This window comes from Pinus tabuliformis, chromosome 9 (assembly GCF_031772625.1).
Source record: "Pinus tabuliformis cultivar Carrire ecotype Pingquan chromosome 9, CPIR1, whole genome shotgun sequence".
NCBI lineage: Eukaryota > Viridiplantae > Streptophyta > Pinopsida > Pinales > Pinaceae > Pinus > Pinus tabuliformis.
The window spans coordinates 1,801,432,158-1,801,458,499 of NC_142307.1; the positions used below are offsets into that span (position 1 = coordinate 1,801,432,158).

Genomic DNA, 26,342 nt, shown 5'->3' on the forward strand with positions numbered 1-26,342 from the left:
AATTCTCACTAAGGTTACCAACCGCAACAAATGCACCTGGGGGAACAGTCTACACTCCGACAGCACGCAAGGGCAGAGTATCAAGCTCAATCCCCTTGCCGGTTCCTTGACAATAATCCAAGGTTTACCGACAAGTGACCCCTGGCTCCTCGAAAATGGTTAATCTGAGGTTTACCGTTTGTAATACGTGCGTGTCTGGCGTCGTTCCCAACGAGGGGGGATTGATCCCCTCACTGGTATGGACATGAGCTCGTGCTTCTCCTTTAAGAGGAGCTTTCCCAGAGTACAAATGAGACAATTGGATTTATTCTATCACAAGATAAGCTACTTGTTTGGTTTTGTTGTCTTGGAGAGTTAATTACTCACCTACTCCAAGACACTAGCCTGATCTAAATTGGTGTTTCAGAGCCCTAGTAAATAAAAGTTACTACGTTGATTTTACTTTAAGCGTTAATTTTATGGTTTTTCTTAAAGACAAAAGGTAGCGGAAGTGAAACCAATGGTCTGTAGACTCGACTCAAACCACTACAAAGATGCACCTAAGATGATTTACGCTACTTTTCTCTTTCAATGAAATTCCTAACTAAGAGAGTTGAGAAATGCAAATTTTATAGAAAACAACTTTCTTAGTAAAGACAATCAAAGAAACAATTCTCTTTATCTTTCCAAGCATACAAACATGACCACTCACGTGCACAAAAAACTCTTTTTCTTTCAAAACTCTTCAAAGCTACTTGAAACAAAGCTTTTCAAAGGAGATATTTTTGTATTTTCTCTTATTTAATAAAGCATATAAATCTATTTTAACGAAAATCAATCTCAAAAGCTATAAAATCTATGAAAACTTGACTCACAAGCAAATCAAAAAGAAATTTACTCTAAGCAAACCTAACGAGGCAAAAGCCTACAAAGATGATTCTAGGTTGTTTTACTTGACCAAAATCAAGTCAAGGACCAGCTAATGCAGAATCAAAAGACCAGTCAAAACAAAACTCAAATCTTTTTGTTCTTTTTGTAAAATGGAATTCAATACTCAATCAACAAGTACTTCGAAATTTGCCAAAGAGACCACTCAAAGGTAAGTTGCTCTCATGGGTAGACTTTATGACAGGTCTGACTTCTAAGAAGGCTGACAAAACCAGAGAGATCTAAGGCTTGACAACTTCTACCGCCAAAGTCACTACAAGACCTACTCAAAAATCAAACCCTAGGGCTTAAACTTCTATGAAATCCACTAAAACACTCAATGCTATCGAAACAAGTTCAGGTGAAGATCTTTGACAAGAGACTAATGGATCTGGGCAGTAAAAACTAAGAAAAAGCAAAATCTAAGAGAAAAAATGCAAAAAATGGAAATTTCTTAATTTTTAGCAGGGGACGCAGGCAACCAGTTAAGCCATGTGCGGGCCCGCTCTGTGCACACAACAACAGTGCGTACAAGTACGCACTGTGCAATACTCATAGGGTGCGTCCTACTGAAAAAAACAAGAAAAACTAAATTGAATCTAACCCTAAGCTAACCCACCCAAAAACAAAGTCACAGAGCCAAAAACCAGAAAAGAAATGACTTTTCTCAGATCAAAGTTGCATACAAAGGAAAAGACTTTCACATCAATGGAGTCCCCAGTGGAGTCGCCAATTTGTCAGGCGGAAAGAGTCGATAGTGTGGACACAGCCAACCTCCCTAGGAGCCTAAGACTCTCTAGTGACAAACAAGACAAACAAGAGCAATCCTTCTCTAAACATGCATTTACTATATAAGAAATCAAGTGTTTAGATCCTACCTGTAATCCAACGTTGTTGTAGCAGTCCAGCCTCGCTGATCCGGATGAGCTCCTCCTTCACTTTGAAACCTGCATCCACTAACAATCAAACGATTAAATAGCACTTGATAATCTCATAGAATAAAACATATTTAACACATAGACCAAGGAGTACATGAAACAACTCATAAATAACAAGTTATTGAGAAGAATGGACTCATTTGCATTAATAGGAAACAAAAGGAACAATTACAACCTGAGCCTTGGTGTTCTGCAAGTCCCTCCCAGGGTCCATCAAGGGTTCTCCTTTACTTTCACAAAGCTCACCCACTTCCAAATAGAACAAGCAAAGATGGAAATCTCTCCTCACAAGCTTCTAAATGGGAGTCCTAATTCCAGCAGCATCTACCCTTAGAAATGTTTAGCTTCCAACCTCTCCTCCTTCTGGCCCAATGCCTGTATTTATAGTGCTCTAGAGGAAGTTATTCAGGTCCACCATCAATGGGATAATCCCCTCTTTGGATGGGATAGCTCCCTTATTGATGGGATAAGTTCCTATTTGGTAGGGGTACATGAACCATTTGGAGGCGCTCAATACACGTCGAACAACCTTCTAGAATGCTCTAGAAATGACCACAAGTAACTTTTTAAAGATGAAACTTGCGCATTTTGACCTTTACAGGGTGACGCACCTACCCCTTTACATACAAAGCGTACAAGTACACAACTTTTGTGAACATTGGGTGCGTACCCGCAAGTAAGGTTGAGAGAACCTGCGTACCCAGAGATAAATACATTTATAAAGACTTTCTCTCTTTTTGGAGTTTGACATGGAGAGCAGAGGTATAAGACTTGCCTAAGAGGATAGCATGACTGTTGATAGAGCCATACTAACTGTAAGTAGCCATGGTGACATTTTTTAGTGTAACACAAGTCAACTACACGAAATGTGTGTATGACGTTGAATCTGGGGGACCCAGATTAGACGGCTGAGATTGTGCCCAATGTAGGAAGCAAAATCGACGAAGGAATGAGTCGCGATTTGAAGGGATTTGGAATCCGTTTAACAGCCACGGTGGAGAAAATACTTCATCCACAACGTAATTGAAGAAACAAACCGACGAAGCAAGATGGCGTCGTTTAGGGGAGGACATGTTGCCACTCCCTGAGAGATGATGATGACATCGAAAAGTGAACTCCAAGCGCAACTGCAGAAGGCAAATCGACAGAGGCGGAAGATGAACCGAACAGTTCTTCGAATGAATGGCCTAAAAAAAACCATGAACAGAGACACAAAAAAACCATTAACAGAGACAGCTAATTGAAGTCGAGAGACTAAGAAGTGGAACAATGAACCTAGAGAGGAGGACTAAACATAGAGAATAGTAAAGCAAAGCAGGAAGGACAAATGGCTGAGCTAACCAACGACAGTATAGAGCACCAGCGAGCTTGAGAAATTCAAGCCATCCCATAGAGGAATCTATCTGGACTGAGCATCACATTTCGCTCTTTCCACTGTAGACCAGAAGGTCACAGAGCTGGTAGGAAGAAGAAGAGTCTGTGCACTCCAATGGCCTGGGGAATCCAAGGACCACCTTGCCAAGCAAATACTACTTCAGGTGAACTCACATTATGTCCTTGTATTGTAATTTCTCTTCTTAAAGACACAATAAAGCAAGGCCACCACTGAAAGCTGTACTGGAGACGTAGCCCTGGAGAATAGGGTGAACTCCTTATTAAAATTACTTGTGTCTTTGTGTTGCTTACTGTATTTCTCTACTGTCTTTCCATTTTATTGTATGTATATTAGCAATCTAATTGATCCATTGTTTGAATAACATATAACACACACTAGCACATGAGTCTGTAATAGCTTTGTTTAAAAAATCTTTAACTGATGTCACTCATAGGGTGAATATCAGATCAAGTGGTATCAGAGCTCTAGGCTGTAAAGGTTAGGAAAGTTTGCATTGGTTTAGCTATTGAATTCTCACTAGATCAAAGCTCAAATTAGGAGAAGGAGAGTTGGTCAAAACTAATCCTGAAATTGGGAGAGTCTATGGTCGACAGACAATGTCAGAGGAAGGTTCTGTGGGGCTAGACCATCAATTCATAGAAAGTTTCCTAGCTATAAAGTCTATGGTAGAAGAGATGTATAAGGACTTTAGAAAGAATAAGGCTGAAGATTCATCAGTTTCTAAACATGATAAAGAAGAATATGAATCTCATTCCCATGAATACTCAAAAGGAAAATGGAAAGAGGAAATCTCTCTCACACCTCCTAATAGCCCTGTGCATAATAAGAAAGCATCTTTGATTAAGCTAGATGTTAAATTTGATTTGCCTGTATATGATGGAGAGGTAAATGTAGAAAAGTTGGACAATTGGATTAGACAAATTTATTTGTATTGCAAAATGAAAAAAATCAACTTGGAAAAGAGAAAAATTCAGCTGGCAAGCCTATGCCTAGGAGACACTGCCTTGGTTTGGTGGGAAGGCAGGACCCAAGCAGACATGAAAAGACATGGTAAGACCACCTCTGTCTGGAATGAATTTGTTTCTGCAATAAAAAAAAGTTCTATCCATTGGCCTACATGCAACAAACCATGATGAGTTGGCAGACTCTTCAGCAGATGAAAGGGCAAAGTGTACAAGGGTACACTCATGAATTTAGAAAGAGAGCACTAATTCTAGGAATCTCAGACTCTTTTGAAGTACATTGGTGGTATACACAGCTATATGAGGCATACTATCCTCATGTTTAATCCCACTAGTATAGATGAGGTACCTGTACAAGCTACTCATCTAGAATCTAGAGGAATGAATGGAAATCTAGAAGTTGGGGGACCATCCCAACCCACTGTAAGCAAGAGCAAGGAGAAAAGAAAGCAGAAGTGGAAAGCAAGGAAGGCTAACACTTCCCAAAAAGGAAAAGCTTCATGCACTCACTGTAAAAATGATGGGCATGATGATGTGCACTGTTGGATTCTACATTCGGAGATGAGACGTAAGAAGTCCAAGGGCAAGAAGAAGAAGACTGCTACAACTACTCAGAAAGATTTGGGGTCAGACTCAGGAGATGAAACAATCGTTGCGACCACCGGTATAAAAGGTTGTCTGCTATAGAGAATGCTAAAATCAAGAAGAAGGTGCAGGAGTTTCTCGAGAAAGGGTTCATTAGGCCTAGTACATCACCATGTGGGTCACCAATCGTTTTGGTGAGAAAGAAAGATGGCTCGTGGAGAATGTGCATTGACTACTGGGCACTGAATAAGATAACAATAAAAAATCGTTATCCCCTTCCTCGCATAGATGATCTTTTAGATCAATTAAAAGAAGTTTTTATTTCACCAAGCTGGATTTGCATAGTGGATACCATTAGGTCAGAGTTGCAGAGCAAGATGCATGGAAGACTGCTTTCAAAACAAAGCAAGGATTGTATGAGTGGCCCTTTTGGCTTGACCAATGCTCCTGCTACTTTCATGAGATTAATGAATGATGTACTCAGACCTTTTCCTGATGATTTTGTTATTATGTATCTGGATGACATTCTGATCTTTAACAAAACATGGGAAGAACATTTAAATCATGTTAAGCAAACATTAGATGTTTTGGAAAGATAAAAAATTTATGTTAAACTCCCAAAATGTGAATTTGGCAAAACATCTCTAAACTACTTGGGTCATATAGTAGGAGGAGGTGAATTAAAAATAGATCCCTCCAAAGTGGCAGTCATTGTGAATTGGCCTAAACCCAAGTCTACTACAGAAGTGAGAAGCTTATTAGGAGTAGCACAATATTGGAGGAAGTTTATTTCTAACTTTTCCTCAATTGCAGCTCCCTTGCATGCTATAACAGGATTGAATAAGGTGTTTTAGTGGGGAGGCAAACATCAGAAAGCCTTTGACACCTTGAAAGAAAATATTAGTACAGCACCTGTACTATCACTACCTAATCTGCAAAGACCATTTGAGATCCAAACTGATGCTAGTGACTATGCCATGAGAGCAGTGTTGACACAACACGGTAAACCCATATGTTATCATTCTGAGACTTTTAATCCTGCAGTAGTTAACTATCCTACATATGATAAAGAATTGTATGCATTAGTTCAAAGTGTGAAAAAGTGGAAACATTACTTAATGGGCGAAGAGACAGTAATACATATTGATCATCGACCACTTCAATATCTACACTCCTAAACTAAGTTGCAGCAATCAAGACATTACAAATGGATGGGTTTTCTACAATAGTTTCATTTAGTCATGATATATAAGAAGGGCATACATAACAAGATTGCAGACATGTTATCTAGACCCATTAAAAATTCATCTACTATACTTAAGAATAATTCTGTGCTACATGAAAGCTACATTGAATAGTATGCTCAAGATATAGATTTTAAAGATGTATATGCAACTTTGAGTAAAGGCAAAAGGGTAGAAGAATTGGACTATCATGTGAAAGACCGACTCTTATACCATTGTGGGAAACTATGCATTCCACAAACAGAGAGAGTAAAGATAATTAGAGAGGCACACACTTCTCTGATATCAAGTCACTTTGGGGTAAGTAAAATAGTTGCACAGCTACAAAGATTTTGTTATTGGCCAAAAATGAATGAGACAATTTCTAGATATGTAAGAGGATGTACTATGTATGCTAAAAGCAAGCCCAGCAACAAAAAACTAGGGTTGTACACTCCATTTCCAGTACCTTCTCACCCTTGGGAAAGAATTTCCATGGATTTTGTTGGAGGACTGCCTAAATCTAGGAAAGGTCATGATTATCTATATGTTGTTGTGGATAGGTTCAACAAAATGTGTATTTTGATACCTTGTAATAAATAGATTACAGCTGAAAAAACTGCAAAATTGTTCTTTGAACATGTATGGGTTCATTTTGGATTACCCACTTCTATTGTATCTGATCGAGACACCCAATTTGTGGGGAAGTTTTGGTCAAGTCTGTGGGAGCTGATGGACACCAAACTAAAGAAAAGCATAGCTTTTCATCCACAAACTTATGTGTTATAGACATTTTTGTGCCTTACAGCATTGAGCATGAAATGTCCATAATCTAAGGGATCCAAAGTCCCTAAACATGTTGTTCCTACCCCTAGAGGAACAAGGCTAACAAACCATAGCAATTCACAGAAGTTCTCCACCAGAAACTGCTCAAAAACAAGTCAATTCAGGATCAATTCAGTGGCTCCACTAGCTGTTTGCACTGAATGTCAAAGCCAACACTGGCTACCTGCGCTGAATGTCAAAGACAACACTGGCTACCTGCGCTGAGCGAGAGTTGACATGTGGAAAGTTCATTCCACAAGGTGTCAAAACCCAGGAAGCTTCCAAAATCTTCCTCAATGACACTTGCCTCAGGGAATTCGACTGGTGATGAGTAAGAGGTTCCAAATCTCCAAGTGGAAGCAAGAACCTCCAAGTGGAACCAATAACTGACAGAGGGAGAGGACACTAGTCAGATCTCAAGCTGACTCATCCTCTCTCCAAACATCTATATATGGATCTCTCCTCCATGAGATCTGGGAGGCTGGAATTTTGTTATTGCAAAGAATTGTTGTTGGTTTGAGATTGGAATCATTGGGTGCTTAATGCTTTGAAGGGGGTGAAGATAGGAATTCCATTTGCTGGGAAGGAGATGTTGGATTAGATCCCTCTGGGTTGTGTCTCTTCCTGAACCTTGTTATTCATCAATAAAGCTATCTTGGTTTCTCCTATATACTGATGTATTTTTGATGTATGATTGCATTAGTATGTTTAGTTCATTTCTAATCCTGAACTAGTTATGAATATGAATCCATGTCTTGTGTAGTGTTCTCTTCTTGTGATCTTGCAGAAACCTCTTGAAGCTGGGCGAGCGAGAAGGCAAGTAGCTGGGAACTCACAAAGAGAAGAGGGACCGGATCGAGGGGCAAACGGAAGACACCGGTTAGTCCATCTATCTCTCTTCATTCTTAATTCATAAAGGAAGAATACTAGAATAGCTGTCTCTGTTTGTTGCTAAGGCACTGTCACACCTTAGGTGGATAGGATCGTCCTGCATAGGCATTTTTCCCCACAACAAATTGGCGACTCCACTGGGGAGATATGTTTAGTCATTTTATTTGTGTTTCTATCATTGTTTGTTTCATAGACTCGACAGCAACAATCGAATTGCATCTGCTATTCCCGGATGCAAAGTAGACAGTTGTTGCTTTGATCCAGTCACTGGACTTGTCTATGATCTGAACAATGGACTCACAAATGATTTGATGATCCTTCGTGATAGATCTTAGTACTCCCTCAAAGCATCCCTTTGATTGTACCTTGCTTGTTTTTTTTATTTGGCCTGAAACAATAAATTAAATAGCAATATGTGACCCAGAACCCAGTGAGAAACGAGAATTTCTCCTTCAGCGCGACAGCTGTGAAGAGGTTTTGCATTTCAACGCAGGTCCCGTGAAGGCTACCTGCGCCGAATGTCAAAACCCCTGTGTTGAGGTTGCGCTGAACCAGTTAGGCCTTGTGCAGCTGGGGTTCTCTGCTCTGTTTTGCCCTGTTTTGATCTCTGATTTTTGCAGCCTGTAACCAGCATAGGTACCAGTCTGATAACTCCTTTTCTCTGCTTAAATTCCGCCTCCTTTTGTACAAAAAGACTGTGAGTGTTTTTATGTGTTTTTGGCGTCATTTACAGTTTTCCTTTGCAAGAGTGAAATAGTCATCCTGTAGCCCTTGATTCAGATTTGTTGATTGTGATCTTAGGAGAGAGTTCATTGGCTGTTTACAGTTGATTATACATTTACTTTTGGTTTTGGTTTGAGTTTGTCTCTTTTAAGTGTCAAAACAAGTATTCATTTCGAAAATCGTTAAGTGTTGTAATCTCTTCTACCCTCTCTGATTTCGAAAAAGTGAACTTGTTTGTATTTGTCATTTAAAAGCGAATTCAAAGTTGTACAAAAAGCTTTCTTTGTAGGCATCAATACTAAGAAAGTGGAAAACAAACACCTGCATTGCGCATTTGCATCTTGATAGTTTGCATGTTTGATTTAGGAAAAGTGCATTAGAGTGTGCTAATTGCTCTTTGAGAAAAGATGGTGTCTTTCTTTTCCCTTAGTAGCTAGGATTTTCAAAGTTGAAAAGATATAAAACTTGCTTATCATCTTTAGACTGCATTTAGGAATTGAATCATACATCTCGTGGTGATCCTGAAAGGCAAACTTCTAAAAATATCAACCTAAAATAAATTGAATGAACTTAACAACGCTTTGCAACATAACACACAACATAGAGGTCTAGGCTAGAGACGTGTTCCGGCGTCGTAAAGCCTGGTGACTGTCGATCTTGTTGATGGTGGGTGATTCCTCCTGAGGGACGATAGCGCCAGTACGGATTGTGCTCCCACGTACCGTCGCGTATATATTGGGAGACCCCTATAGGCATAAAACCTTTATCCTTAGGAAGCCGTGTCGGCCGCCCTACTGATCGCAATGCACTGAACACAGCATTCAGGAAGATCGACCGCCCGTACCCTAAAAAGTATTCTGCGGTTTTGCGAAAAGTTTGGCACACCCTCTACCTAGAACTCCAGAGCAATTCCTTTTAGCCTTTTTCAGACTCTATAACGGAAAAATTCCATCCGAGCATTTGTCACTTCGGGCTCGTTAAAACATCGAAGGAGACTAGAGTCATCTTTTGCTTTTTCTCGACTCTTTAAAATGAAAAAGCAGGTTGTGTCTAAGCGTCGTTAAAATTTATTTTAAACGGAATAATTATCACCATTCCCTCGTTGATCTTCGAAGTTAGTCTCTTTTCATCGTAAGTTCTTGTAGGATCGCTAGAAAATCTTTTGGATAGACTAGATATGTCTGAACAACCGTCGACATCCAGGACTGTGTCATCCGACATAGCAGTGGCACAGCCTCCTACTGCTACTCCAACGATGTTCAATGGTATACCATCTGTCCCGGCAAGTTATCAACAACAAGCTGGGGTCCCACCAGGGACTGCTTCGACGACATGGTTAGTTCCTATTTCTTCATCCAGATTATCATCTGGTATTTCTTATGTTGAAACTCAACAAATTGATCCAATGTGTCTTCAAAGGCCAATCTGCCCTTTAAGTATTGGATTGCCACCATATGGAGGGCAGTATGCCTTTTCATTGTTCCCTCCCGGAGAACAACCATATGGGAGTTTACAACAAATTTCAGGTCAAACTGGAATTATATCCAGCGGTTGGGTACCAATACTGCCTCAGCAACCAAGGGTTGTATATTCAATGCAACCAGTCCACCCTGTGTCGAATATTCCCACTATACCTGCTATGGTTACTGCGTCGCAAGTACAAGCGCTACCTGTTGTATGTCAACCCCAACAGCCTCAGGTTGCAATACAACAGCCTCTTGTCTCAATGACTCAATCACAACCTCAGGTTAGTGCCTCCTTATCTGGAGCGACTTAGGATCAAACAAGTACTGTGACTCCTCATCTTGGTCAATCATCCAGTATTGGTCAACAACAAATGGTTCAACAACCAGAGCTGGTTCAAACTCAACAACCCCCATTCCAGCAATCATATCAAGGACCTGAGCAACAAGACTTTGTAAGTAATGGGCAATCGCATTTCCAAAGCGGTAATCAACAACCATATTATAATGGTTATGCCCATCAACCTTGTCAAAGTTGCCAGCATCAAATACATTATGCTGGTATGCAAAGACCCACTGCTCAGGTGATTCCATCTTATCCTGGGTATGCTTCGCCTAACCTGAACCAACAGTTGCCCTTTGTAGCAACTCTAGAATTACCAGATCTAAACCGACTGACGAATGATCCAATTGCTTATGCCCCTTGGTGGCCAGCGATTCTGCATAAACTTCCGTCAGATATTCCTAAATTTAATGGAAATCCGGGTGAAGATCCATCGAATCACGTGATGACATTTCATCTATGGTGTTCATCAAACACCTTAAATGATGATTCGATAAGACTTCGCCTCTTTCAGAGGACGTTAACGGGTCCAGCGGCAAAATGGTACATTGAATTGCCTAGAGCTTCATTCGACAACTTCAGTACCTTAGCCACAACCTTTTTAACCCATTTTCAATTACCGATAAGGTATGAAAAGGGAACGGAACTCCTTACCAACTTCAAACAAACGATGGCCACTCACATATCTGATCATATACATGAGTGGCGACGTCGTGTAGGATGGTAAAAAAGTACGTTCCCGATCATCTATTAGCTGAATGTTTTATCTAGTCATTACTTCCTGCCATCACGGAAGATGTGGCAAAGGGGGGAGTCGTAACGGAAGAGCAAGTTATCGCTCGTGTGCAATATCTGGACTTGGTCTATACTCAGTCTGGCACGCTCTACGACAAAATACCTGACGCCCCTAGACCGGAATTCTCAATTCCTCCTCCTCCTAAATCAAACAATGACTCTCATGCCATCGATGGCATGATTGGCACGACAAACACGAAATCGACAAAGGCTACATCTACAAGGGCCTGTAAGATTTCCAGTCAAAATGCAAATGAGGAACTTCTTGCCTCGGAAGTAAATGCTGCGTCGACCGACAAGGGCAAACAACTGAAGCAACCAGGGGGAAGAAGAAAAAGAAAGGGAGAAAAAGGAGACCCCCTGCGGGGTGTCATATATGCGATGAGGATCATTGGACGAGAGATTTTCCACATATAGCTGAAGTTAAGAAACTCTTTAAGAGTTCAAAAACCTCAGCAGTATTGACTGATCCGTTTCCAAGCCTGGGTACCAAACTGGTTTCTAATCAAAATGCTTCCCGATCCCAAGTGCTTATGTTGTCTATCTCAAAGCAACAAAATGATGCTTTGGCAAGGAATAAAGATTACGGGAATCCACAGGTGTCGAATAACAAGGCTAATGAACAACCTAGTAGTTCGACAACGACTTTGACCAAAGTTGTGCCACCCACCATTCCTGAACAAATGATAAAGTCACCAAAGGGAGTAGTGTACAAGTCGACATTTAATCCTCGTGCAAAAATAACACAGAATTATAATATAATAGATGACCTGGCCCAATCGCCGTCCGCTATGTCGACGCTTGAGGTACCGCAAAATTGCCTCTCCCAAGAGCAAGCTTTATTATCAGCAATAGGTGAAATTTACCCAATGGACTCCAATCTTGTGGCCTTTGATCATAAAGGATATAACCCTCAGTTACCAGCTCAACTAGCTTTCCTTATTCAAGTGAAAGCCCTCAACAAAACTGTTCATCGAACAATTATTGATGAGGGGGAATCTACGTGTATTATGTCGATGAGTTGCTGGAAGAATTTAGGCTCACCACCCTTGTCGAGATCGTCAACGACGTTAAAAGCATTTGATGGACAATCATACACTCCATACGGGATTTTAAGTAACTTGCAAGTTGAACTAGGGGGTAAAACAGTAGGAATTGATGTTGAAGTAATTGATGGAAGCCTCGATTACAACATCCTACTTGGAAGGCCCTGGATATATGCCATGGCCGCAGTTGTGTCGACCTACTTCAGGAAGATTGCATTTCCCTTTCAAGGAAGAATTACAGTCGTCGACCAAAAAAATTTCCTCCCCGACAGTTCACAAGTTACGGGAAGCATTCCAATGATCCATGGAAGCAATCATTCGCTTCAAAATATTGGAGTAGGTCTCCTAAAAGACCCTGCCTTAATGGGTACTTTTGCCCTACCGCCTGCAAGTAATCTGGCGGAAGTGGCCACAGTGGAAACCTACAATATGAAATCTTCTATATCTAATGGATTCGGAAGATTCCTAAACATTTTGTCAGCGTGGATCATCGCCCTGATAGAAATAATGTAAATACAGTGGGCTTCGAGGACGGTTCTAATCTCGTGTCAACCTCGTTAAAAAATGAAACAAGGAGTCATGAGGATAGTTCTTTTACTGTGTCAACCTCATTAAAAAATGAAACAATCTCCTTTCCAAATCTCAAAGGTAAACCTTCATCCCAACCACCGAGTTGAATGCAATGAAGCTTGGGGGGCATGCACCTCGATTTGTGTTATTATGCTGGGGGCATGCAAACTTATCGAGCAGTTTTAGCACACAGTTCATGCTCGTTAAAAAATAAACGCAAAGATCGAGCAGTTTTAGCACACAGTTCATGCTCGTTAAAAAATAAACGCAACATCCGAGCAGTTTTAGCACATAGTTCATGCTCGTTAAAAAATAAACATAAGATCGAGCAAATGTTTCCGCCTGCGTTTAAGCTCGTTAAAAATGAACTATCCCGGTAAATAACCACTGTGAATGTAATATCATCAGCCATTAAAGCCTTGGTCGTGTTTGCACCGTCACCTCCACTTTTCCATTGGCCGATCGTTCACCTCCATATGATTGTTTACCCATTTTGAGGAACAGCTGCGAAGAGTGATTTCGCTAGCCATCCTTGTGACACTGCTGTGATTGGAAAATTCCAACCCTTACCTGGAATCAACTGCTAACTCGTTTTATCACTCGTTCCTCAAAAGAAGAGTCTTCTTTAAGCTCTTTTCATCTGACTCGTAAAATATGAAAAGATTGCCGAGTTTTGGCCTTCCAGCTCGTTAAAGAGACCGGAAGTGCTATCCCTCCTCTAGATTTTAATCTTTTTGGACATGAGGGATTATTGCACAAAAAGATCGAGCGCTTGTTTTGTTCGGCTCGTTAAAACTATTGAAAACTCATCCCTTCTGTATTGTTTTATACTTTTTCGGACTTAAGGGATTAGATGACGAAAAATAACTTTCGGAGTTGACTTTACGTACCTTTTCAGACTCTCTAAAAATGAAAAGGACCGAGTTATCTTTGTCGTTAGACTCGTTAAAAGCATTAAATAGCGACAAACTTGTCTTTAGGCGAGAACGTGTTTCACTATCGTTAAAAGCATTAAATAGCGACAAACTTGTCTTTAGACGAGAACGAGTTTCACTATCGTTAAAAGCATTAAATAGCGACAAACTTGTCTTTAGGCGAGAACGAGTTTCACTATCGGTAGGCTCGTTAAAACATAGCGATGGGCTTGCCCGAAGGGCAAGTTATAGAACAAGCATATGTTATCCTCCTCAAGCTTGACAAAAATAAAGAGGTACTGGTCAGCAATGACTGGGGAAAAATTGGGAGAAACTCAAGAAAACTTTGATGGTAGCAAGTCGCTCTTGAACATGACACTTTTCCTCTTTACCACAGTCGGGTTGGGTTGTTTCATTCATCGGTCACATCACCATGGTCTCGCCATACCATCCATATTTGGGGTAATGCTACCGATCCATCGCATAAGTGTTGCCATATGTTCAAGAGAAGTCGTTCAGAAAATTCAACCATGTCCCATCCATTGCCGTACATTATCCTTCATCCTTTCATGACCACCACCCTGAATCATATGTCACAGATCATTTTCACCTCCATCAAAATCATTAGCTCCATTCCGTGTCATTGATGTGGGATTCATTAAGGCCCTCCTTTGACGGATCACTTCTTGTCGACATCAGCTCATTATCCAAGAAGTTGATCTAGGAACAACCCCTTCAGTACTTTGAAGCTTGCATGCCTCAATGGCAAGTTTCTCACTTCCGGCGACAGGTATACATCAATGACCTTCGACCGAAATATTTTGCGTGGTGTTCGACACCAAGTCCTTTATTCATACCACGTGAATTGTACTGCAGTACCTTGAGGGTCATTATCATTATCGGTGATTCCTCTCGCGCTTGTTAACGGTTTACCTCATTGACCGGTAATCAAGCGATGTCTTTCCATGTTCGACTTCAGAACATTTCTCACATGGATCGACTTGTACTTAGAGTGAAGATCGAACGAGTTTGAAGACCCCGGATCTAGTTTCATCCATCCGGGTTGCGATATATATTCAGGAAAGATAAAGACATTGACATGTACATCATTGCAGCAGATAATCATCCTACCCAAAGGATGATAATTTCATCAAAATTATCAGTCTACCACCAGACGATTGTCTGTTCTATGTACAGAAAAATGAATTTATAAAGCTGAGCATGGGAATGCCCGCCTCAGCTAGATCATGAAAGCAGTATGAAAAATAATGTATTGCATTGTATCTTATTACAGGTCTCCTCCCAGCATTGGATGAACTTCGGATCCCCCTGATAAAGCATTTCACCCGATAAACGGCCTCATACTTTAGGGGGCAACTGTTATAGACATTTTTGTGCCTTACAGAATTGAGCATGAAATGTCCATAATCTAAGGGATCCAAAGTCCCTAAACATGTTGTTCCTACCCCTAGAGGAACAAGGCTAACAAACCACAGCAATTCACAGAAGTTCTCCACCAGAAACTGCTCAAAAACAAGTCAATTCAGGATCAATTCAGTGGCTCCACTAGCTGTTTGCGCTGAATGTCAAAGCCAACACTGGCTACCTGCGCTGAATGTCAAAGACAACACTGGCTACCTGCGCTGAGCGAGAGTTGACATGTGGCAAGTTCATTCCACAAGGTGTCAAAACCCAGGAAGCTTCCAAAATCTTCCTCAATGACACTTGCCTCAGGGAATTCGACTGGTGATGAGTAAGAGGTTCCAAATCTCCAAGTGGAAGCAAGAACCTCCAAGTGGAACCAAGAACTGACAGAGGGAGAGGACACTAGTCAGATCTCAAGCTGACTCATCCTCTCTCCAAACATCTATATATGGATCGCTCCTCCATGAGATCTGGGAGGCTGGAATTTTGTTATTGCAAAGAATTGTTGTTGGTTTGAGATTGGAATCATTGGGTGCTTAATGCTTTGAAGGGGGTGAATATAGGAACTCCATTTGCTGGGAAGGAGATGCTGGATTGGAGCCCTCTGGGTTGTGTCTCTTCCTAAACCTTGTTATTCATCAATAAAGCTATCTTGGTTTCTCCTATATATTGATGTATTTTTGATGTATGATTGCATTAGTATGTTTAGTTCATTTCTAATCCTGAACTAGTTATGAATATGAATCCATGTCTTGTGTAGTGTTCTCTTCTTGTGATCTTGGAGAAACCTCTTGAAGCTGGGCGAGCGAGAAGGCAAGTAGCTGGGAACTCACAAAGAGAAGAGAGACCGGATCGAGGGGCAAACGGAAGACACCGGTTAGTCCATCTATCTCTCTTCATTCTTAATTCATAAAGGAAGAATACTAGAATAGCTGTCTCTGTTTGTTGCTAAGGCACTGTCACACCTTAGGTGGATAGGATCGTCCTGCATAGGCATTTTTCCCCACAACATTATGGCCAGACAGAAGTAGTTAATAGGACAGTGATCCAGTTACTGAGAGGATACTGTAGCAAACATCCTAAGCTTTGGGATGAACACTTGTGTTATGTGCAGCATGCTTACAACAGAGCAAAACATTCTTCTACACAGAGATCTCCTTTTGAGACCTGTTTTGGTTTCACACCAAGGTATCCTTTGGATTTTGTCTTTGGTAAAGATACCATGGTTGATGGACATAGTGATGTGGACAAGGCAACTAGGTTCATTGAAAAAATCCAAGAGATCCACCAGGCAGTACAAGAATAGCTGGAAAAGAGCCAAGCTAAATACAAGGCTAGGCATGACAATCATCAGATGGAGCATAGTTTCGAAGTTCATGACCAGGTTTGGCTATATATCAGCAAGGACAGGATGCAAGGCGAAGGTAAAAATCTAAAGCCTATCAGGTATGGACCTTTTAGGATACTTGAGAAGATTGGTGAAAATGCTTTTCACGATCTACCAGCTTACATGCACATCTACTCAGTTGTAAATGCAGATTGCTTGAGATTATTTGAACCTTCAATGATTGAGGACCCTGAAGAATAGAGCCAATTGCCTTCCATTGATGACCTGCTACTTGAATATCTGAATGAATTGCAGGAAGACACAGTCTTGGATAAGAAGGTGAGGACGACACGAAGGGGAGATGTTGAGTACCTCAGAGTTGGGCTCAAAGGTTCGAAGCCGAGTAGTGCAAAGTGGATTGAAATTGGACAAGTGAGACAACAGTACCCTCACTTAGTCGATTCTTGAAAGAAAACCAACTTTTGGTAGTCCAAAATCATTGTCAGTGGGAAGGTCGTGATCCAAATTGGATCCATAAAAAACTGTCAAAGAACCATGACTGTATCATGTCAGGACAAATCTCTAAAGGATTCCAAAACAACAATAAAAAAAACCTCTGAACCAGTGGCAATGGCAGCCAGCATGGAACGACGAAGACCTCGGTCAAAGCGCGCTAACCGAGGCCCATGGAGACTATGCAGGAGGTCAAAGTAGCCCCTGGGAGCCCAAAATCGGGAAACGGAGGTGGATTTTGATGTGCAATTAGAAAAGGGCCAAAATGGGCGAAGCGTGAGCACTCGGTCACATCGAGAGCGAGAGAACCGCGGGCGGAAAAAGGAAAAAGAGCTAAACGGACAAGGTGGGACCCGCACTCTGGAAAACCTGTGGTATTGATCAGGGTGCCCTTAAATGGTAAGAGGTTCTGGGAGAAGTAGAGTGATCCCATTCATTGATCGATGCATGGCAAGCGGAGGTGAGGGAAAACCACCGTTGATCGCGCATTATCGGTCAAGCAAGTTAACCGCGCGAAATGTGCGTATGACGTTGGATCTGGGGGATGCAGATCGGACGGCTGAGATTGCATCCGATGTAGGAAGTGGAATCGACGAAAGAATGAGTCACGATTTGAAGGGATTTGGAGTCTGTTTGACCACCATGGTGGAGAAAATATTTCATCCACAACGTAACTAAAGAAACGAACCGACAAAGCAGGCTAGCGCCATTTAGACGAGGACATGTGGCCACTCCCTGAGAGCTGATGATGATGCCAAACAGGGAACACTAAGTGCAGCTGCAGATTGCAAATCGACAGTGGTGGAAGATGAACTGAATAGTTCTTAGAATGAATGGCCTAAAAAAACCATGAACAGAGACAGTCGAATCAGAGAAACTGGAGGAAATTTAGACAGCTATTCGAAGTTGAGAGACTAAGAAGTGGAACTGTGAACCCAGAGAGGAGGACTAAACACAGAGAACAGTAAAGCAAAGCAGAAGGGATAGAGGGCCGAGGTGACCAGCAGCAGCATCGAGCACCTGCGAGCTTGAGAAATTCAAGCCATCCCATAGAGGAATCTATCCGGACTGAGCATCACATTTCGCTCTTTCCCCTGTAGACCAGAAGGTTACAGAGCTGGTAGGAAGAAGAAGATTCGATGCACTATAGTGGCTTAGGGAATCCAAGGACCAGCTTGCCAAGCAGATACTTCTTCAGGTGAACTCACATTCAGTCCCTGTATTCTTAATTCTCTTCTTAAAGACACAATAAAGCAAGGCCACCATTGAAAACTTGATCGGAGACGTAGCCCTGGAGAATAAAGTGAACTTCTTATTAAAATTTCTTGTGTCTTTGTGTTTCTTAATGTATTTCTTTGCTGTCTTTCCATTTTATTGTCTGTGTATTGGTAATCTGATCGATCCGTTGTTTCAATAACATAGAACACACACCAACACATGAGTCTGTAATACCTTTGTTTAACAAACATTTAACTGATGTCACTCATAGGGTGAATATCAGATCATTAATTGAGACCTCATGGGCCTCGACCACCTCAGTATCATTCCCAGCTGACGAGCTAGTCATTTCAACCATACGCTCTGCTAAAGCCTTAGTGGAATGCACTTCCCTGGGTTGGATGCCCCCATACAACAATGCTCTAGCTTTATTGCCTTCACCACCTGCTCAACCACATTTTTTACACCTTGCTCCACCTAAAAAATCCCAGATGCCTGCCCAGCCAAATCTGAACCCGAACAATAAACAGGCACAGTAAGTATACAATGGAGAGACATCTTATACTGCTTATGATGTGGAGATTCAGGAAATCAACCTGAGATCTGGGAGAGTACTCCTAGACAACCAACCTCTACCTCCACCTAGGGAGGTTGAGGAAGAAAGATAGGAAAGCATGCCTAAGTAAATCCACCACCCTTTGCTAAGAGATTAACCCAAGAAATCCAACCTACCGCAAAAGAGACTGAACTTCTAGGAGAATTTAAAAATATATGTGTCAAAATTCCACTTCTCCAAGCCATAAAGGATGTACCTATCTACAAAAGGTTGATTAAGGAGAAGAGCTTCAAAGATCCATGGAGGAAAAAAAGAGATACCCCTCCATTAATGTCATTGGACAACTGTCCGATGTAATGCTCGGGTAGGTAATTTCTCCAAAGTATTTGGACCTTGGAAGCCCTATAGTAGATGTGCATATCAATGGCACCATTGTCCCACACACATTGATTGATCTTGGGGCTGACATTAATGTGATGACCAAGGACACCATGCTCAAGCGCAACCTCCAGGGTTTATTGTCAAAAACCACATAGTCCTACAACTTGCAGACCACTCCATAGTGACCCTTGAGGGGATTGTAGAGGATGTGATGGTCTCCATTAACTCTTGGGAGTACCCTACAAATTTCCTATTTCTCCATCCTAGGGCCAATCTTACTGGTTACCCTCTCATCCTTGGGAGGCCCTATTTAGCCATTGTTGATGCCTACATTATTTGCAAGGTTGGAAATATGACTATAAAAAATGGGCATAATTCCAAGCCATTAGTCCTATACCCTCCTGCTTAGCCATCTCTAGAATATGAATTAAATTTATGACTGTAAGAGGAGGAAGAATATGAAGTTTATTCAGCCCAACTCTATACCTTAGAAACAACCATGGGAGGAGGACAACCGGATGGAGATGATTTGATTGAACACATACTCCAAAGTCCAACTCCCAACACATTGTCCTTAGAAGAAGTAGTGAAGGAAACCTAGAAAAGCCATCAGATTTATCTATGCTTAGATGATTCAAACTCTACTGTGTCAAAAACATAGAATTTGGCCCTGAGAGAACTTTGAAAATCAACCCATCTCTTTCTGTCCACCGAGAAGAAAAGTTGTGCAACATGCTAAAGGAACATCCGGATGGCTTTGATTGGAGTTGCAAAGAAATGAAGGGAGTGCACCCCTTGGTGTGTACTCACCACATTTGTATCAAAGAAGGTTGCAAACCAGTTCGACAACCCCAAAGGAGAATGAATCCATCTCTCAAGGATATAGTCAAAGAAAAACTGCAAAAGCTGCTAGATGCAAGATTCATTTACCCTATCTCAGATAGTGAGTGGGTCTCTCCTTTGTTGTTCTTTCCAAAGAAAAATGGTAAGTTTAGAATTTGTGTCAATTACATAGAGTTAAACAAAGACACATAGGAGTACCATTTCCCTCTACCTTTCATCAACCAAGTGCTAGATGGCCTGCCAGGGAAAACATTTTTCTCTTTCCTAAATGGATTTAGTAGGTACAATCAAATCCAGATCAGTCCGAAAGACCAGGATAAAACCACTTTCACTTGTCCTTGGGGTACTTTCGCCTATAGGGTCCCTCCTTTTGGCCTATGCAATGCCCCTTCCACATTCTAGGGAGAAGTCCTAAGTATCTTTGCCGAGCTAGTCCATGACACATTAGAGATTTATATGGATGATTTTACACCCTATGGGTGTAATTTCCAGTAGGCTCTGTCCAACTTAGGTAAGGCGATGAAGAAATGCATTGAAATGAACTTGTACCTTAGTCCTGAAAAATGTGATTTCTTAATGATTGCAGGGACTATGCTAGGTCATTCAATATCCCAGCAAGGACTGTAGGTGGACCCAAACAAAATAGCCATCATCCAAAGGGTCCCACCTCCCCAAAAGCAGAGAGATTCTAGAAGTTTTCTAGGGTTAGCTGGATACTATCGGAGGTTTATAAAAGAATTCAGAAAGTTAGCTTCTCCTTTATTTTGGTTGTTGGCCAAAGACTCTGAGTTTGTATGGTCAAAGAGATGTTAAGAGGCCCTCGACACTCTGAAGGACAAGTTGGGAAAAATTGAGCACTTCCTTTTCATATACATGCTTATGCCTCACATAGAGCCATAGGAGCAGCTCTAGGCCAAGTAGATGAAAAATTTACTTATGCCATTTACTTTATCAGTAAGAATCTGTCAAAGGTCGAACTGAACTACATAGTGACAAAAAAGGAGCTCCTAGCTATTGTGCATTCACTGAACAAATTTAGGCATTACATTACAGGTTATTAAACATTTGTACATAATCTGGGCATTCACATCAGGTTTATTACCACAGTTTGATCTAACTATTGTTGATAAGCCTAGCAAGGAAAATGTTGTTGCAGATTTTTTGTCCAGATTAACTTTTCTTGCAGGGGAGGAAGGAATGGTTGATGATCAGTTACCAGATGAACACTTATTTGCCATTTCATTTCTCTCAATGGTTTGCTGACATAGAAAACTATTTGGTGTCTTCACAGTTCCCATCGAATTTCTCCTCCAAAGAGAAAAGCAAGATTGTGAGGAAGAGCACTTCGTTAACTTGGATTGGGGGAAATGTCTTCAAACTATTCCTGGATCAAATTCTAAGAAGATGTGTCAGGGAGGAGGAATTCTTTGGCATCCTTCTAACCTGTCATGATGGGCCTTGTGGTGATCACTTTGCAGCCAAGAGGACAAAATTCAAGGTATTACAAGTTGGCTATTATTGTCTCACTCTTCATTAGGATGTGAGAAGGTATACTGGTCAGTGTGATTGGTGCCAAAGGATGGTAAAGACTACTCCAAGGGATGAAATGGCTCTGAAACCTCAAGTGACTTTCGAGCCATTTGACAAGTGGGGCATTGCATTTCATTAGACCTATTGACCCTCCTTCTAAGAAAAAATAGTAAATCATTGTGGGCACTCACTATTTTACTAAGTGGGGTGAAACCAAGGCAATCAAGGCAGCAACAGAGGAGAAGGTGGCTGAGTTCTCAAGGGAAAATGTATTTTACAAGTTTGAGTACCCTATAAAACTGGTCACTGATAAAGGTAGCCAATTTACATCCAACATGATTGAAGAATTGTTAATCCAGAACAAGATCAAGCATAGAAACTCCACTCCCTATCACCCACAAGTTAATGGTCAAATGGAGGTGACCAAAAGAGTGTTGGAGTGCATTCTGACTAAAGTGGTTAGAAGCAGCAGAAAATATTGGGAAGATAGATTAGTTGAGGCCACCTGGGCCTGCAATACCACCTGGAAGACAAGCATTAGATTCACACCCTAAGATTTGGTCTATGGGAAGAAGACCCTGATGTCCATTGAATTTGAGTATAATACATTGAAGATGACAGCCCAACTAGATCTAGATCTCAGCAGTGCACAAAAAGAGAGATTTCTCTAGTTGAATGGGTTAGATGAGTTTAGAATGCAGGTCCTTCTACAGATAGAGGTGACTCAAATTCAGAGGAAGATCTAGCATGACAAGAACATCAAGGAAAAGAAATTTGAAGAAGGTGATTGGGCTTTGTTATATGATTCTAGATATAAATACTTTAAGGGAAAGTTAAGGACTAGATGGTTAGGGCCTTATGTCATAGAGGGTTGTCACGATAATGGTTTAATGCAGATTAGAACCATAGATGCAGAGGCCATTCCTTTACTTCTTAATGGGCACAGATTGAATGTTTACAAGAGGCCATTATCAAAGAAAGATTTCATTGATGGTGTCAGAAAAACAATGATGGTGGTGGAGCAAGTCTTAGCTCCTACCTCATCAAGTCACTAATAAAAGAGAAAAAAAAAAGAAAAAAGAGAAATTAAGGGGACTCGGGTGAAAACCTCCATGAGGCGCTTGAGTCCCACTATTGGGTTGAAGACCTCTTGAGGCGACCTAATGGTGTCAAAAGAAAAAAAGAGAAATAAAAAGATCTCTGGGTGAAAACCTCTCTTGAGGTGCCGAAGGAAAGTTGCTAGGATGAAATCCTCTTGGAGGAAGACTAGTCGTTTTCAATAAAAAATAAATAAATAAAACAAAAAAAGGAAGAAAAGAAAAAACTATGAAAATATTTTTTGCAGGTCAACAGGAGGACGATCAGAGAAAGAAAAGAGAATCAAAAGGGACCTATCCAGCTCATGTTTTTATTTATCCATTCATTATCCTTTATCATTCCATCGTTCCTTCCATTTTTCCACTCATTTGCCTCAGTTTGCAAGGGTTTTTCGTTTTCTACAAGATTCCCTATAAACCTATAGGATTCCTTGAAAACCTATAGGATGATCCTGTAGGAATTACAGTGACTTCGGAATCCTAAAGTAAGTAACCCTAGAGAAAGGGGATGACCCACCCATGTGAAAAAAAAAAATCCTACTTCACCATCTCATCACCATACCTCTCTCTGCCATGATCACCCCTGCATTCATTAAAAAAACAAGTTTCAAAAAAATTACAGTTTTCAAAGAAGAAAAATATAGAGAAAAGATGATGAAGACAGAGAGCAAGGGGATATCACTTGAAGGTTACTTTTCCCCATGCATGAATCCCTAGACACCTTCTCTTCCCATGCCATCCATCCTTAGGTTCCAGCAATAGAAAATGATTAAATTTTGAGGGAGAAGCATCTATAGGACATCCTGTAGAAAATACTGTAGCAGCCTATCCCACAAAACAGAAATCACAAGTTGCAGTCAAATTTAAGTATGGAATATCTAGAGGTAGAAGAAGCTCCTCCAGAGCCTAGCAGCAGCATCAGCATCAACATCATCATCAACACCATCATCAACACCAAGTACCTTCACATCAAATAAAATCATCAAACAACAATAGAAAAAAGGAGAAAAGCACATGCAACCAACACACATCAAAGACTTAATTCCTTCAACAAATTGCATCAAGGTATCATTACCACAGGAAAGTATCTCGTTTCCACTCTCTCATTCGCATAATGTGATCAAAAGATGTAAGAGTATTGAAAGAGTTGGTTTATAAGAAAAAGGTAGCCAGTTAACTTGGCCACCTTCGTTCAGTCAATGAGGAGAAAGAAGTTAGTCCTTACACACCTGGTAGCAGTCACGTCAAAGAAAATAAGGATGGGGTCATTAAGCTATGGATGTACGAAGTGGGATTTGATTACGAGGTGAGGAGAATGATGATGTGGTAGTGGGACCAATGGTCCAAAAATACATATTTGTACCTTGGCTGCCAGCACACCACCTCACTCGAATCACCCATATGAGGAAATAAACATTGATCCCCATGCATAGAAGCATTCACATTCTCAGGGCTGACACTAGCAAAGTTTCTCTCGACCCTCAAGTAGTCTACAGGAAAGGAAAATTTCATTTTTTTCCTGCACATGACCAACTATAGGATCCTACAGGAGATCTTACAGGAAACATTCAAGAAGTCTATAGGATTGAGATTGAGCAGTTTGAGAGGGAGAAAAATAGGGTTTGGCTTCATCAAGCAGTGTTAAGGATGTAGGCTCTACATTTCCCCACATTTTTCCAAATGAAAGGAGCATAAAATAATCTTCTGGTTTGTTGAAAGTGACTACAACACAAGGGAATTGTATACACAAAATTTTCATTTAAATTTCCTCCTTCACCAAAATTTTTATTAGACATATACACTCCTCCATCCATCAGTGAAAATTATAGGGGGGTTTAATAGAAGGCAGCCCATCAACACAGTGAGGATTCATCAATGCCCTCATGTGTTAGAGATATTCACAAGGCACAATTGGATGGGTTTCTTTGAGAAATTGAAGGGGTATGATGATGAAGTAGCCAGAGATTTTTCTCTCTCCCTCATTCCACTGACTACGACCCATGCCATTGTTGTGGTGATAGGCCTCTCCATAGAGCTCACCCCTAAAATCATAGGCAAAATTACCACACTTCCCTTAGGAGTGCCTTGGATAAACGAGGACAAGGGAAATAACCAAGCAAAGAAGAAATTCTTTTTAAGAAAGGAGGCCATGGAAAACAGAAATGGAGTGAGAAGACCAAGCCTGCCCTATCCTTGGAAAGAAATTAGCTACCATCTTATAAAGTATATCTCATGTGAAGGTAGGTACAGTGTGGTATATGTGTTGTTCCTTAAGAAACTAATTTCCTGGCTATGGGGAAATTGTGCTTAAGGCATTAATAAATATTATTTAGTGTGTCAATTACTGTTTGTTGTGTTCTCAAATGAAGAAATTGGAAACTTGGTCTTTAACTCTTAATACATGTATGACGAGAACATCTCAGAATGCCATTAGTTGCTACATATAAATGATGAATGAAGAAAATTTGAAGGAGAAGCTAAAGATAATATGTTGATCTTTCATAGGAACTACTATCTGTAACTTAGAGGAATTATGATAATGAGAAATGAATTATAGGAAATATGTTAATCTTTCACAGAAACTATTATCTATAACTTAGAAAGGAAGTGAGCACTCCAAATATAGGAGCATTATTTTAAGAAATCTTAACTTGCAGCTTCATTACTATAATTGAAAAGAAGAAAACATAGCATGACACATGACAGAAAAACTTACAAAATTATATGTAACAACTCATGGAAACCTCTGATTCTTTCATTAATCAACGATGATATCAGGAATACGGTGGCCTAGTCTCCTGGTTCTCCAAAAATTCCAACCCTCTTTCAGTAAATTTTCCCCTTTTTATACATTGTAGAATAGTTGTTAATCTCTGCAACTACCCAACTTATTTAACTGTTTCTCTAACTATATGAATTAAAACTATTATAAAATTTTACAGAGGTTTAAAGACACCTCAAAGAACATGTTAGTGTCAGTATTTACAGCCTTCCTCCAGTGATCAAACATGCTCTTACAAAGTGATTTTAATGTGTCAAGGTCAAATTTTTTCATTTCAGTGAGTCTTCAAGCAAAATTTGGTCACTAGGCATTGGGTCTAGGGTTTGATTTTACCCTTGTCAAAGTTGTCCAAATGTCGGTCCATGTCATAGTTTAGCTGAGTGTGCCATCATTCAAAGAGTTTTCATTATCATGTCAAGTCCCACTGGGTCATTTTACACCTTGTTCATGCTTCAGTTGCACCTAGGTAAGGTCATTTCCCTCTCCTAGGGTTTTGAACGCAATTTCTCTTGGACGGCCAAATCATCGGAAAAAATTGTATCCGGATGTTCATACACCTTCCTCTATCCTTAAAGTACCTTATCAAACACTTCCCATCATTGAGATCCCCCAAATTCCTCATTTTTGCACAAACCCTAGTTTCTTGCTACAACACGACAATTTTCTAGGTTGGACCTATGTTTTGCCTTTTTGGACCCCTTCCCCTCACTCAATTTTAGATATTCTACTTTCCTATACTTCCTAACATCTATCCCTACTTCCCAAAATTTCATGAATAATTTAGAAGCTACCTATCCCCTTCATTTCACTTCATTTCGACAAATCCCTTGTTCCACACATCGGGGTAGGTTTCACTCAAATGATATTTCTGAGAAATCAAAGATGAATTTATGAAAAATGAGAGAGGTTTTTGTCCTGAATAGGCCAAGGAAGAGAAACCTCCTTCACGTTTTACACAGGTGTCATGGTTTTTGAGAAATGTCAAAAATACAATTGCCTCAGGAGAATTGATGCACCTCTGAAGTGACCTTGGGAAAATCAAGTTTTCTCCTAGCTAAGTTGGCCAAATGACTTTTTTGATGAGTCAAGT

General features: G+C 40.6%; 1 pseudogene; it reads left to right on the forward strand.

Annotated features, from left to right (window-relative positions):
* LOC149155963 (putative alpha-galactosidase B) overlaps positions 1–26,342 on the forward strand; it is a 66,449-nt pseudogene that overhangs the window by 38,747 nt on the left and 1,360 nt on the right.